Here is a 12,714-nt window from a genome sequence, read left to right on the forward strand (position 1 = left end):
TACCAGGGATCAAACTCAGGTCCTTGTGCTTGCAAGGCAGGCAGTGGAAACACTGAGCTAAATCCCTGGCCCCCAGACATATATTTTTAATTAATAACAATTGTACATTGGCGCCCACCATCATAATAATTTATACAAATATATTCTCTCAAATTGCTGCGGCAGAAAATTTACACTTGATCTTAGGCAAAAGGCCAAGAAGCGATACAGCAGCAGAAAATTTAAAGGAATGTGTAAAAAGACCAAAAGAGAGCTGGGAATGTAGCTCAGGGGCACCATGACTGCCTCTCAAGCACAAGGTCCTGAGTTCAATCCCTGCTACAAAAAAAAAAAAGACCAAGAGAAAACAGGAAAACTGTGGAACGCTTTACAAATGTGGGTGTCCACCTTGCGCAGGGGCCATGCTAATCTCTCTGCACCATTCCAGTTTTAGTACACGTGCTGCCCAAGTGAGTACATGATCCTTCTTTTATAAACTTGGGCCTTTTGCTTTCTTTTTTCCCCCCTCTGGATTAGTCACCTAAATTTTGTCTGCTTTATCTTTGTAAAATAAAATTAGAATGTTACTTTCTTTTTAAATTTTATTTCTTTTAAAAGTAAATTTAAAATTCTAAAATTAATTCTAGTATTAATAGTATCAGTCCTAGTATTTTTCCAGTTCCTAATTTATCAAGACCTACTTGTGTCTTTATAAATATATCTTTTTTTTATTTCTTCAGTTACCTTATTGCTGTTTCTCTAACTTCATGGATTTAATTTATGTACTTTTAATCTCTTTTTTTTCCATACTAGGGAATGAACCCCGAGCCTCCATACTTATCTCCATCCCTATCCCTTGTCATTTTATTTTTATTTGACACAGAATCTCACTAAATCATTAAGTTTCCCAGGCTGGGCTCGAACTTGTGATCCTCCTGCCTCAGCCTCCAAGAGGACTGGATTTACAGGCATGTGCTATCACACTCAGCTTCAATCTTTATTACTTACTAATAAAAGTATTTAGAGCTATGAATTTTTGTCTGAGCTCTGCTTTAACAGTATCCCATAATGCCAACATGGATTCACATTATTATCTCAATTTTCTGAGTTTCTATAATCCATGTTGATGTCTTTTCTGATGCAAGAGAAAGGGATAAAATTTGTCGTTTTATTTTTAATTTCTTGTACTGAAAACGTAACTATTATTAGGGCAACATCATTCCTTCCTTTTCCTTCCCCTTCTGTGACTCAAATCTATTATTTTATATTGCTTAGTGTTTATGTTTCTATTTATAATAAATTACATCTCCACTCATTTCATATTTAAATGATATCCTTTTGCTATAAAAGATAAGGAAATCTGTGCACATTTATATTGCTTTATTTCTCCTTTCCCTCCCAATTTTTTTCACTTGTAATTTTCATATAGTTTCCTTCATTTCTGCATGTTTTGTCCTTTCCCATAGTTAAGACCTTTGGCTAGCTCGTGGGTTAGGGGCAACAGGGCTGAGTTCCTGGTCAGTCTTTTCTGTTTGTGTTTCTCCTCTCCAAGTTCATTGGCAACAAAAAAAAAAGGATCACGGAGCTTATAATCCCAGTACTTAAGGGGCAGGAAGACCTTGGGTTCAAAGCCACCCTGAGCAACTTAGGAGACACTGTCTCAAAAACTTTTTTAATTAAAAAAAGAAAAGATCATTGGACTTCTATTGTGAGTTTTAGCCAAGTATATTAAAAAAGCTGTGGGGCTGGGGATGTAGCTCAGTGGCACCATGCCTGCCTTGCAAGGGCAAGGTTCTGAGTTTGATCCACAACACCAAAAAAAAAAAAAAAAAAAAAAAAGCTGCAGTTGATTCCCCCCGCCACTCCGCCCCCTACCGGGGATCGAACCCAGGACCTTGCACTTGCAAGGCAGACACAGTGCCACTGAGCTAAATCCACAGCCCCGTGCGGTTGATTACTAAAGAGGCCAGCTGAGAAGCTGTCACCTTACTGAACAGATGAGGAAGTTGAAGGCTAAAAACAGGAGCAGTGGCCTCAGTGAAACCAGGCTGGGCCAGGGACCGAGCCAGAGCAAGCCACACAGGCAGGGGTCCTGGCTTCCCATCCTGCTTCCCTCCTGCCTTCCCGCCTCCTGGACTAGTGCTGGAAAGGAAGCCTGCGCCCTTCGTTGTGTTGGGGTGACAATTTTCCACTGACTCCCTGAACGTCCCCCTCCCCTGGGGGCCAGCAGGGCCAGGGACCTGCGACACATCCTCTGGGAGAGAGGGAAAGTGTAAACTCATCCTGGCCGCTGGGGAGAGGCTCCATCTGTTCTGATAATCTCTCTAATCCCGCCCATAATTGCTCTTTATTGACAGAGGCGCTGCCCTTCCTTACACGCCAAAAGGAGGGCGTCAGGGGAGAAGACCCGGGGATCAGAAGCCGCTCACATTTTCCAAAGGGGTTTATCTGCCATAACCAAAATAACCTTCTCTCGGCTTTGCCTGGGCCACCCTAGTCCTCTACATGGGAGTCCCAGGACCCCACAAGCTGGAGCCAGGCCCGGAGCTTCCTGCCAGGTGCCCACAGCCCAGCGGACTCTGTGCATTCGCACTCTACAAGACCGTGAGCTGGCTGTGCAGATCTGCAACTAAATAACTCGCAGTGCGGCTCTTCCAGGTTCTTGGTCTAAAAGGGAAGCAACAGGTACCTGGGACTGAGGCTGGAGGGGTGGGCAAGGCTGAGTCGCACAGGTCCAGGGAGCCCCTGAAGGTTCAGACAGAGAGGCAGCAGGGTCAGATGGTGCCTTAGGGAAACTTCCAGTTGGACTGGGGGAAACTGCCAGATACAGGAAGCACCTGGGGATGCCTGAAACACAAGTGAGGCGTCTGGAACCTGAGCAGTCATGGGAACAGAGAGGAGAGGCGGGGTGGGGCCATCGGGATGGGAAGACAATGACACTGACCCCAGCAGCCACACAAGGCACATGGTCAGACAAGAAATCAGAGTATCCAACGGTCCCCAGCACAGCACGCTATGCTTGGCCTGGCACTAGGTCTCACAGGGACCAGAGGACCATGGGCCACGCTCCCTGCCCTAGAGCCCAGGAGGGTGAGAGGTGGGCACAGAAATCCATACTCCTGCTCTCTAGCCTCACTCTCCTGCCCACCACCAGGCCCGCCTGCCCCTCCCACAGGCCAGCCATGCTGTCTTCCTCGTGTGCCTCCTGCCCAGGCCATTCTTGCTGTTTCCTGGCTACACCTCAGTCTTACGGAAAAGTTTGCCCTGCAGGTCCCCTGTGCCAGGGAGCCCCGTCCTCCAGCCCCATGGCCTCCTGTCTGCCTCCCTTTGTCCTCCCTGTGGGTCTGTCTGTTTGACCTCTGGCCCCACAGGAGCTCCCACAGCCCAAGGCCCACGGCCCATTCACGTGAGCCAGCACTGAGGGTCGCGTCTGAGACAGGCTGGGGCGGGGATCCCAGAGGTGGATGTGGCCATGCTGCTCTGTCCCCATTGCCTGCCCTGGTTGCTCACACTCCAGTGGCTGACGTGGGGCAGCAGGGGCAGCACCCGGGCAGCTCTGTCTCACCCCAGTGCTTCACAGCAACTTCCAGCGAAGATGCTGGCACCACACAAGGGCAGCAGAGAGGGCAGTGTCTTGCTGGATCCCAGGAATCCATGTTCTGGTCAGGGAGAGGACAGATCGGACCCCAGGGGCCTGACCCGCCCACTCCCTCGGCCAGGACTCCCACAACCTGGAATGTGGTGACTCTGCAGTGCCAGTCCCCGTCCAGTGGTCTCACAGATCACTCCAGTTTCTGCATCTGTATAATGGGCACGCAGCCGCCTCCCGGCACCAAGTATATAGAATACACAACCTACAAGCCCATCTGGGCCAAGGCGGCTCAGCAAAGACTCCAGCCTGGTGCCGCCTGGCTTAGATGTGTTTGTTGTTTTCACTCCATTGCCAGCTGCAGAGGGATTGAGAGGCCCGGCTCTGGTCCTACCTGGCCACCACCGGCCTGCATAGCCCCAAGCGGAGCCTTCCCACTCCCCGAACTGTTTTCTGAACTATGAAGGGGGAACTAGATGAGTCCTCCTTTCTACCCAACTCTCTAAGATGCAAAATGCCAGAAGCCCCCATGGTCCCCTCTCCCCTCCTAGGCCCCCTCAGGCCTTGAACCCACACCTGGTCCAAACATTTCAGCATTTTCTGTCCCCTCTGCCCAGCTCCCTCCTGCACGCTCCCTCTCCTGCTTAGGGACCCTCACACAGCAGGCGGCTGCTGACACAACACAGGAGCCACGGGAAAGGGGTGTCCCCAGCGCACAGCTGAGTCCCCAGAACCAGCCCAGCCGCCTGAGCTCCCACTGAGCCCTCTCACAGCCTGGAAAAGGACAAAGCTCCCGAGCTCCTGCTGGGCACACGGCCCTTGCCCTTGGGATCATGGACCTGAGACAACCATCGGGCCCCAAAGCCCTCCGAGGGTCCAGGTCAGCCTGTGGAGGAGGGGCAGTGGTCTCAGGACTCATCCTTTGTCCCAGGGCCCAGCAGATTTTAATTCCAAGGTTCAAAGCGCCTTTGCCCCTTCCCAGATAAAAGGCTGCTCAGCCGGAGAGATGAGCTGGTTAAAAAAAGGACCAAGGGGGCTCCGGAGAGCTGGCCCACCGCACTGGCAGCCCACACCCTCCGCCTGCAAAGGCGCTCAGCCCCGGCCACCGTTCCAGGCCGCTGCCCCACAAGAAAAGCCCATTAATTTAACACTAATAGGATTTTCAATTTGTCACAATCCTAGGAGAACCAGGAGGTGGGAGGAGGAGGATGGGATTCACAGCGTGTCTGCATTAAGGAGCTTGGAGGGGAGGCTAGCCTGGAAATGAGACAGGTCCCCGCCAGTCCAGGGCATTAGGACAAGCGTATGTCTTCTTGGCCTCCATTTTCTCCACAGAAAGAGTGGTGTATGCCTGCAGTCCCAGGTGCTTGGGAGGCTGAGGCAGGAGGATCAGAGGTTCAAGCACAGCCTGGGCAATTTAGTGAAAGGGTCCCAACATAAAAAATAGAAATGTAACCATTGCCCTTCCTGCCTCAGTCTCCCTCCCTGCTCCCACCCAGCCTGCACAGGCAGCCCAGCCACTGTCCCCAGCCTCCAGGGAGCCTCTGCTGACACCCGGGAGTGGGGTGAGTGTCTGGGAGCCCTTGGCCTTTTCATCCTCCCGGATCAGCGTCCTGAATTACTGGTTGTTCGAGGGGAGCTGGGGATTGGGAGCTTCCGCACACAGCAGCCTGCGGCAGCCCCAGCTCATGCCAGCCAGCTGCATCTCGTTTACAGCTAAGCACACAGCGCCCCAGCTGCCCGAGCCCTGTTCTCTGGGCAAATTCCTCCAAGATCAGGAGATGCCAGACAGCAGGATGTCGGTCTCTCCTCAGTGAGGACTCAGCACAGTCCTTCCCATGGCCTGTGGGGTACCCTGCCCAGCCAGGGCTTTGGGGTGAGGATAGGGAGAGATGCACCTCGGCTACAGTTGACAGGGGACAGTGGCGGACACGGCACACAGCCTGCTCCCAGGTGCCAGAGCCAACAGACAAGCCTGCTCACAAGCCTGGCTCAGAGCCACACACTGGACGGGCTGCCCCCAGGAGAGAGGTGGGAAGGGGAGGCTCAGGAGGCCGCCCCCCACGTCTGGCTCTGGGCAGCGGCTTCCCTTGCAAAGTCCTCGGAAACAGACTGGACAGCGGGGGACAGGGAGGACCCAGCCAGCATACCTGGGTCCCTGTTTGCTTTGCCTCCATCCCAGCCTTCTGCAAGAGCAGAATTTACGGCACAGCCGTGGGGATGGGAGCGGGAAGGGAGGAAAGGCGGCAGGGAGAGGAAACCGGGGGCGGCTTCAGTGACTCCTCCTTTCAGTCACCGCAGACCTAGTCAGGTGCACAGAGAGCCATATATCTTGTTCACAGAAGAAAGAGAAGCATCAAGTTGGTGTCTGCCACTTTAATGTCCGGCACAGCCCTCGGGTCCCACACACAGACACGGGGGCTGCACTTTCACCAAGATGAAGGTGGAGGGGCCCAAAGGTCCTGGAGTAGAACTTGGTGGGTTCTCAGGTCCAGGATAGAAGGACATCAGGTAGAAGGTGCCAGAAGAGAATCCTAGCTGACTGCCACCACGTACACCATGGAGAAGCCACCATGGGCTCTAGGGATTCTAGAAGAGGCTGAGGAAGAGGGCAGGCTGCTCACTATGAGACAGTGGCCTCCTGCCCACGTGGCAGAGGGGAGGGGCAGGGAAAGGCTCCCTTGACCAGGACCTGTCAGGCCATGAACTTTCCAGAACTTCCCTGCTTGAACCTGAGTCACATCATCGTGGGCTTGTGCAGCAAGTTTCTGGCTCAGCTCAACACGCAAGAGAGGCCAGGGAGTCAGAGACAGCATGTGCTCAGGTAGGAGAGGGAACACATCACACCTTCAGAGTGCCTGTCCCGCCCTCCACTGAGGCTCCCTGCATTTCCAGTTCCCATACTCAGAACGCTCCCAGGGCTCCAGTGTCCTGCTGCATTCTAATCTGGCTGTGTGAGCTTACGTGAATTGCTCACTTCTCTGTGGATTCAGTTCCCTGGAAGAAAAATACGAAGGAAGAGAAGAAAAACCAAGAAGGGTTCTCTTGCCCTATGGAGGTAAATTCCCTTCATAAAGAGCTTGATGAGCTATAGTCAAGACAAAGAGAGCCGCGTCTCCCCAGGACGCAGAAGTGGTGTCATTGGTTTACTAGGGTTTGAAGCATGGGATGGAAACGTGGATTGGAAGTGTAGGATCTATCTGTCATTTGCTCATTGTCCACTCCGTCGTGAAGCAGTGGTTTACGGAGCTGCTGGGGGGACGGTGTGAGTGGACAAGGCAGCTTCAAGGCCACCGCTGGAAAGACAAAGAGGTAGCCAAGTACAGGGGGTGGTCAGAGGAGATCTAGGACGGAGCGGGACGTCTGTATCCATGAAGCGTTCCCTGCTCACTCCCCTTGCTTCTCACCAGCAGGCAACACCTCTGTGGAACGAATGAATGAACGGGTGACCGAGGGATAAGCAAACACATGAGCAAAGAAGGCAGCGACACAGAATGCACACAGCAGATAAAGCACGCACCTACCTGGGGAAACGCCATCTGGATCGTGAACACTTTGTGTAAGGTGGGCCCAGCCATCTGGCCATTTCAGCACCAAAGCTCTGGATTCCAGCGTCTTCAACAGACCCCACAGAGGAGCCTATGGTTCTGCCCCTTCATCCACTGATGTGATCTCTGATCCACACCCAGCTCCCTTCTACTCAGAAAGCCCGGTGCCATCCCACTCACTGGCTCATGAAGTAGCATCTCTTGATCATCAGCCTCACACCAGGAAGTGCGCCAGGCACCAGGGTGGCTGCCGGTGGTAAAGGCCAGCTCCGGGGCTGCCCCTCTTTATATGCCCATCCACCCTGGCACAAGGGGGACCCATCTGGGTGCACAGCAGGCTACTGCTCCTTCCCAGCGGGTCCCCTGTCGATGACAAGCTGAGGCCTGTGCAGCAGTGCTTCCCCTCCCGCTCCCCACCCAAGCTTGTGACCAAGGGCAAGGTACACTCATGGCTGAAATCCCATCAATGGCCCCTGGCCAACTGGCTGCCACTTGCTTATTTGGCTTGGAACAGGAAATACATTTTTCTACTATTTATACTGCTGACCTCAGGAATAAACTGATTGCTGCTGCAGAGCTGCATTCCCACACTGCCCAGCTCACATCTGTAACCTCTGATGGGGACCCACCCAGAAGAGGTGCCAGATGGCTGGGGATTCCGGGGGTTGGAGTCTATGGACACTCCCATCCTGCTCCTAGGTCTTTGGGGAAGAAGGATTTGAGGCCGTAAGTCTCCACTGCTGAATCTTCAGCCATGAAGCAGAGGATGTCTGCCTGCTTCTTCCCTTGCCTGGAGTAAATCTCCAGGTCCCGGACTCTTGATCTACGCTGTGGAGGTGCAGTAATGCTGAGCCCCAGGGACTGTGCAGCATAAGTGACACCGTATCTGAGAACAGCTTCAGTAAATGTGATTACCCCAGAAGACCCATCAGCCCGAATGGCCCAGCCCCAGAAGCCAGCTTGGTTCAGGCAGTCTGCACATCTGGGCCAGTAACAGCATCTGCCAGATGCACTCTGGATCCCACCCACCTTCATTGTGGGGAAGCAGTCACCTGTCTCTGAGGCTGCCGCCCTGCTGCCCACAGCAACCAGACCAACTTCGTTATGCAGGCAACTAGATGGGCTTTAGCAGAGGGCCGGGAAATAAGAAAGAATGAATGGATGGCAACAATAGCCTAAGTTATGATACTATTTTAATTGATTTTTAAAAGATTTACTGGAATGAACAACCGTTTGCCTCAGGGGTTAGCACATCTATCTGTCAGTGGCAGGATAATAAATATTTTAGGATCTAAGAGTCCTACAGCACTATCACAATTACTCAATTGCCACTATCATCATACAAATGGATAGGCAGGGCTTTCTTCCAGATACAACTTTATTTACAAAATAGGTGATGGGCCAGATTTGGTCAACCCTTCTGGTTGAACCAGCCAATACTCTCATCAAGTCCTTGATTCTTCCTCATCTCTCCTTCCTCTGCTGCATCACCAGGTCCTATGTATCCTTCCTGCTACACGATGTCCGCCCCCCCTTATACTACAACCTCTGCCTTGGTCCAGCCATATCCCCCAGGAGCTAGACACTCCAACAGCTTCTGTGTTAGTCAGTGTTCCATCAGTATGACAAGTACTCGAGCCAATGAATTTACAAAGAGGAAAGCTTTAGTTTGGCTCCCATTTTGGCACATCCCAGCCCATGACTGGTTGGCCAATTGCTCTGGAGCCTTTTAGACTACTACGTAGATCATGGCAGGTGCATGTGGCAGAGCAAAGCCACTGACTTCATGGCCCAGGTGCAAAGAGAGGAAGGTACTGGACCCTAGAGTTTCACAGCTTTATGTTTACATTTATGTCTATGATCCATTTTGAATTAATTTTTGTGAAAAGTTTAAATAGGATTTATATCTAGACTTATTTTTATCCTTTTTTGTATGTGGATGACCAATTGTTCCAGCACCATTTGTTTAAAAAGACCACTCTTCCTCTATTGAATTGCCTTTGTTCTTTTGTCAAAAATCAGCTAACTTGGGCTGGGGATTTAGCTCAGTGGTTCCACCGCCTGCCTGGCAAGTGGAAGGACCTGAGTTTGATCCCCAGTACCTAAAAAAAAAAAAAATCAGCTAACTATATTTATGTGGGTTAATTTGCGGGGAGGTCTCTGTTCTGTTTGACTGAACTGTTTGTTCTCCAACAAATATCACCTGCTCTTGATTATCCTAGCTTTATGCTAGATCTTGAAGCTGGGTACTCTCAGTCTTCTGCTTTTGCTCTTCTTACTATTCTGGATCTTTTCCCTTTCCATATAAATGGCATAATCAGTGTGTTAAAACTCACAAAATAATTTGCTAGGATTGTAATTGGGATTGTATTGAATCTTTACAAGTTTGAAAAAAAAATCTGACACTTTGACATTATTGAGTGTTGTTGTTCATGAACATGGACTATCTCTCCATGTTTAGATCTCAGAGTTATTTCACCCATTTTTTGTTTTTGTTTTTTGCTTTTGGTTTGGTTTTTTGCTGGTGGTGGTTTTTAGTTTTCTTTACGTAGCTCTTATACCTAAGCATTTCATTTTAGGGGACAAATGTAAATGATACTGCGTGTTTAACTTCAAATTCCACTTGTTCACTGGCAATTGACTTTTGTGATACAATCTCTTGCTCTAACTAGTTCCAGGAGTTCGTCCTCATATCCATTCTTTGGAATTTTTTTACAAAGATAGTCATGTCATTTGTGAATGGAAAGCTTTTGTTTCTTTCTTCCCAATCTATTTACATTTTAGTTCCTTTTCTTATCTTATTATCTGAACTAGTATATCTTCCAGTACAACGTTAAGTAAGGATATAAGAAGGGCCAATTTGGCCAGGCGTGGTGGTGCTCGCCTGTAGTCCCAGCACTCTGGGGGGCTGAAGCACGAGGATCACTGTGAGTTTGAGATCAGCCTGGGCTACACTGTGAGTTCCAGGTCAGTCTCAACTACACAGTGAGACCCTGTCTCAAAAAACAAAAACAAAAAGAAGGGCTAACTTGCTTTGTTCTCAGTCTTAGTTGAAAGCACCTAGCTTCTAGGCTTTTAGTATGATGTTGGCTATAGGCTGTACCAAGTTGAGAAAGTTTTCCTCTATCTATAGTATGCTGAGATTTTTTTTTCATGAATGGGCATTAGATTCTATCAAATGCTTTTCTGCACTGTGTATGACTTTGAGCTTGGGGATGAACTTTTAGTTGCCATACCAGAAGCATAACTCCTTAGTGAAGAAATTGACAAAGTGGGCATCATTAGAATTAAACATGGTGACACCACCTGTTATCCCAGCACTCAGTAGTCTGAGGCAAGAGGATCATTGTGAGTTCAAGGCCAAACTGAACTACATAGCGAACCATTTCTCAAAAAACAAAAATCAAAAAACATTTCTAGGCCATAGAAAATACTGTTAAGGAGAAAGGATAGAAAGCCACAGATTAAAAGGAAATATGTACCAAGAATGTATACAGATACACATATATCTGATAGATGAATTGTGCCCAAAACATATAGAGAACTCTGAATCTCAACAGTAAGAAAACAAAACAGACAGAAGATCTGAAAGATTGCTTACCAAAGAATAGGAATAGGCAGTAAATAGGCATAGGAAAATATGCACAACATCACACATTGCTACAGCACTGCAAATGACAATAGCGAGACATTGTCATACACAGCACTAAAATCCAAACCTCTGACAACATTAAGTGCTGGTGAAAATTCAGGCTTCTAAGCGCTGCCACTCTGCCAGGACCAGTGTGAGACAGAAGTTGTAAGTGACAATGTGAGACACAGAGAGACAGCCTGGCAGTCACTTGAAAAGCCAAACAAAGTCTACCATACAATTGTGTTCCTAGGTGTTTACCCAAATGGGCACAAAACACATCTACACAAAAGCTGAACACACATGTTTACAGCAGCTCTGTTATTCATAGCTGCCCAAAACTAGAAACAAAGTGCCCCTCAGAAGGTGGGTGAGAGCCAGGGATTTAGCTCAGTAGTTCCATTGCCTGCCTCACAAGCACAAGGACCAGAGTTCGATCTCCAGCACCAAAAAAAAAAAGTGGATGAATAAACAAACAATGAAATAGCACTCGAAATGAGAATCACTTCTCCCTCCCCAGCCGCCATCGCTCAAGCGCCAGGAAGGTAGCGTGCCCCTGAACCCCCATAAATCTGCCCACCGCCCCCATGCGCTCACAGACCTCCTGACTGTGCCAGTCTTTGGACCCACTCTGAAGAGGCAGAGGTGGTCATCAAGGGTATTTTTCTGAGTTTCCAATTTTGAACATCTCTAAAGAAAGGGCATGGGAAACCTGTAATAGAACGTCATGGAGTTCAACCATTCAGAAGGTTGGGGAACTCAATCTGGGCCTTGAAGCCCGAGGTCAGTCTGCATCATGGGGTTCAGCTGTCAGCTAACTGAGATCAGGGGTCTTGCACCCTCGCTCTGTCTGAGCCATTAAATGGTAAATACTCTATATTGAAATTTTATTCACTGCAGACATGTTCTGGACTGCTTCTTGATTTCAATTTAATTCAAATGATTTAAGGGTGATAGACTAGTGACTACCACAGGTGGTCAGTGTCCAAGTTGTGCTTGATCTTAATGTGTTGCTGATTGTATCAGTTGGGGTAAAGCATTGCCGTTGATTTGATGAGCTGTTTTCTCTGATGTTATGAAGATGAGAATGTCTGTGGGTCGTTACAGACACAGAAGCTAGGGCGCAACTATATCAGGAAGATTTGGGTGATAATCCTGAGATTAAACTAAGGACAGTCCAACAACAAAAATTAAAATGAGAAAACACTTAAGTAAGTCACAAGGACAGACTTCCGGTTCACCAATGGCAAACAGTAGGGCAAATGAGGATGAAAAGGCCAATAGTGAAACACCAGGACACCCTGAACTCAAAGCACAGGAAGTAACAAAACAGATCAATCGGGCTCTAGAAAAATTCAAAACAGAAATAATTTCCCAGATAACCATAGAGATAGTGAGAAAAATGGAAGTCACGATTCGAGACTCTAGAGCAGAAACTGACCAAAAAAATAGATGAGCTCAGGACCATGATAGAAGCCATGAAGGCCCAGCATAAGAAAGAAATGGAAAAAATAAACGCCCAGTATAGGAAAGAAATGGAATCCATAAAACAGATTCAAACAGATATCCAGGAGATTAAACACTCCATAGAAAGTGTATGCAACAGAATAAAAGAATGTGAAGATAGACTCTCAGTTATAGAAGATAAGATTGCAGTCAGTGACCATGAAAAGAGAGATCTCTTAAAAACAGTAAGGGATCATGAGAAATCAATCCAACAACTCCTAGATGGTGCAAAGAAGAATAACATAAGACTGATAGGAATCCATGAAGTAGCAGGAGAAAATACAAAGGACTTTAAAAAGCTGTTCACAGAATTAATGACAGAAAACTTCCCAAACAGAGGGGAAGAATTTGACATTCAGATAATTGAGGCATATAGGACCCCAACTAGCTACAATAAAAAAAAAATCTATACCTAGACATATAATAATCAAGATCCAAGAAACCCAACAGAAGAACAAAAT

At 48.5% G+C, this 12,714-nt stretch overlaps 1 non-coding gene across 1 annotated transcript; it reads right to left on the reverse strand.

The window, feature by feature from the left end:
* Window positions 1-351: 351 nt before the first annotated feature.
* LOC117287389 lies at window positions 352-457 on the reverse strand. The gene has a single exon (XR_004518712.1). It is a non-coding gene; the product is annotated as a U6 spliceosomal RNA (small nuclear RNA).
* Between the last annotated feature and the right edge of the window lie 12,257 nt (window positions 458-12,714).

This window comes from Fukomys damarensis, unplaced genomic scaffold (genome assembly GCF_012274545.1).
Source record: "Fukomys damarensis isolate Sample0158 unplaced genomic scaffold, DMR_v1.0_HiC HiC_scaffold_23, whole genome shotgun sequence".
NCBI lineage: Eukaryota > Metazoa > Chordata > Mammalia > Rodentia > Bathyergidae > Fukomys > Fukomys damarensis.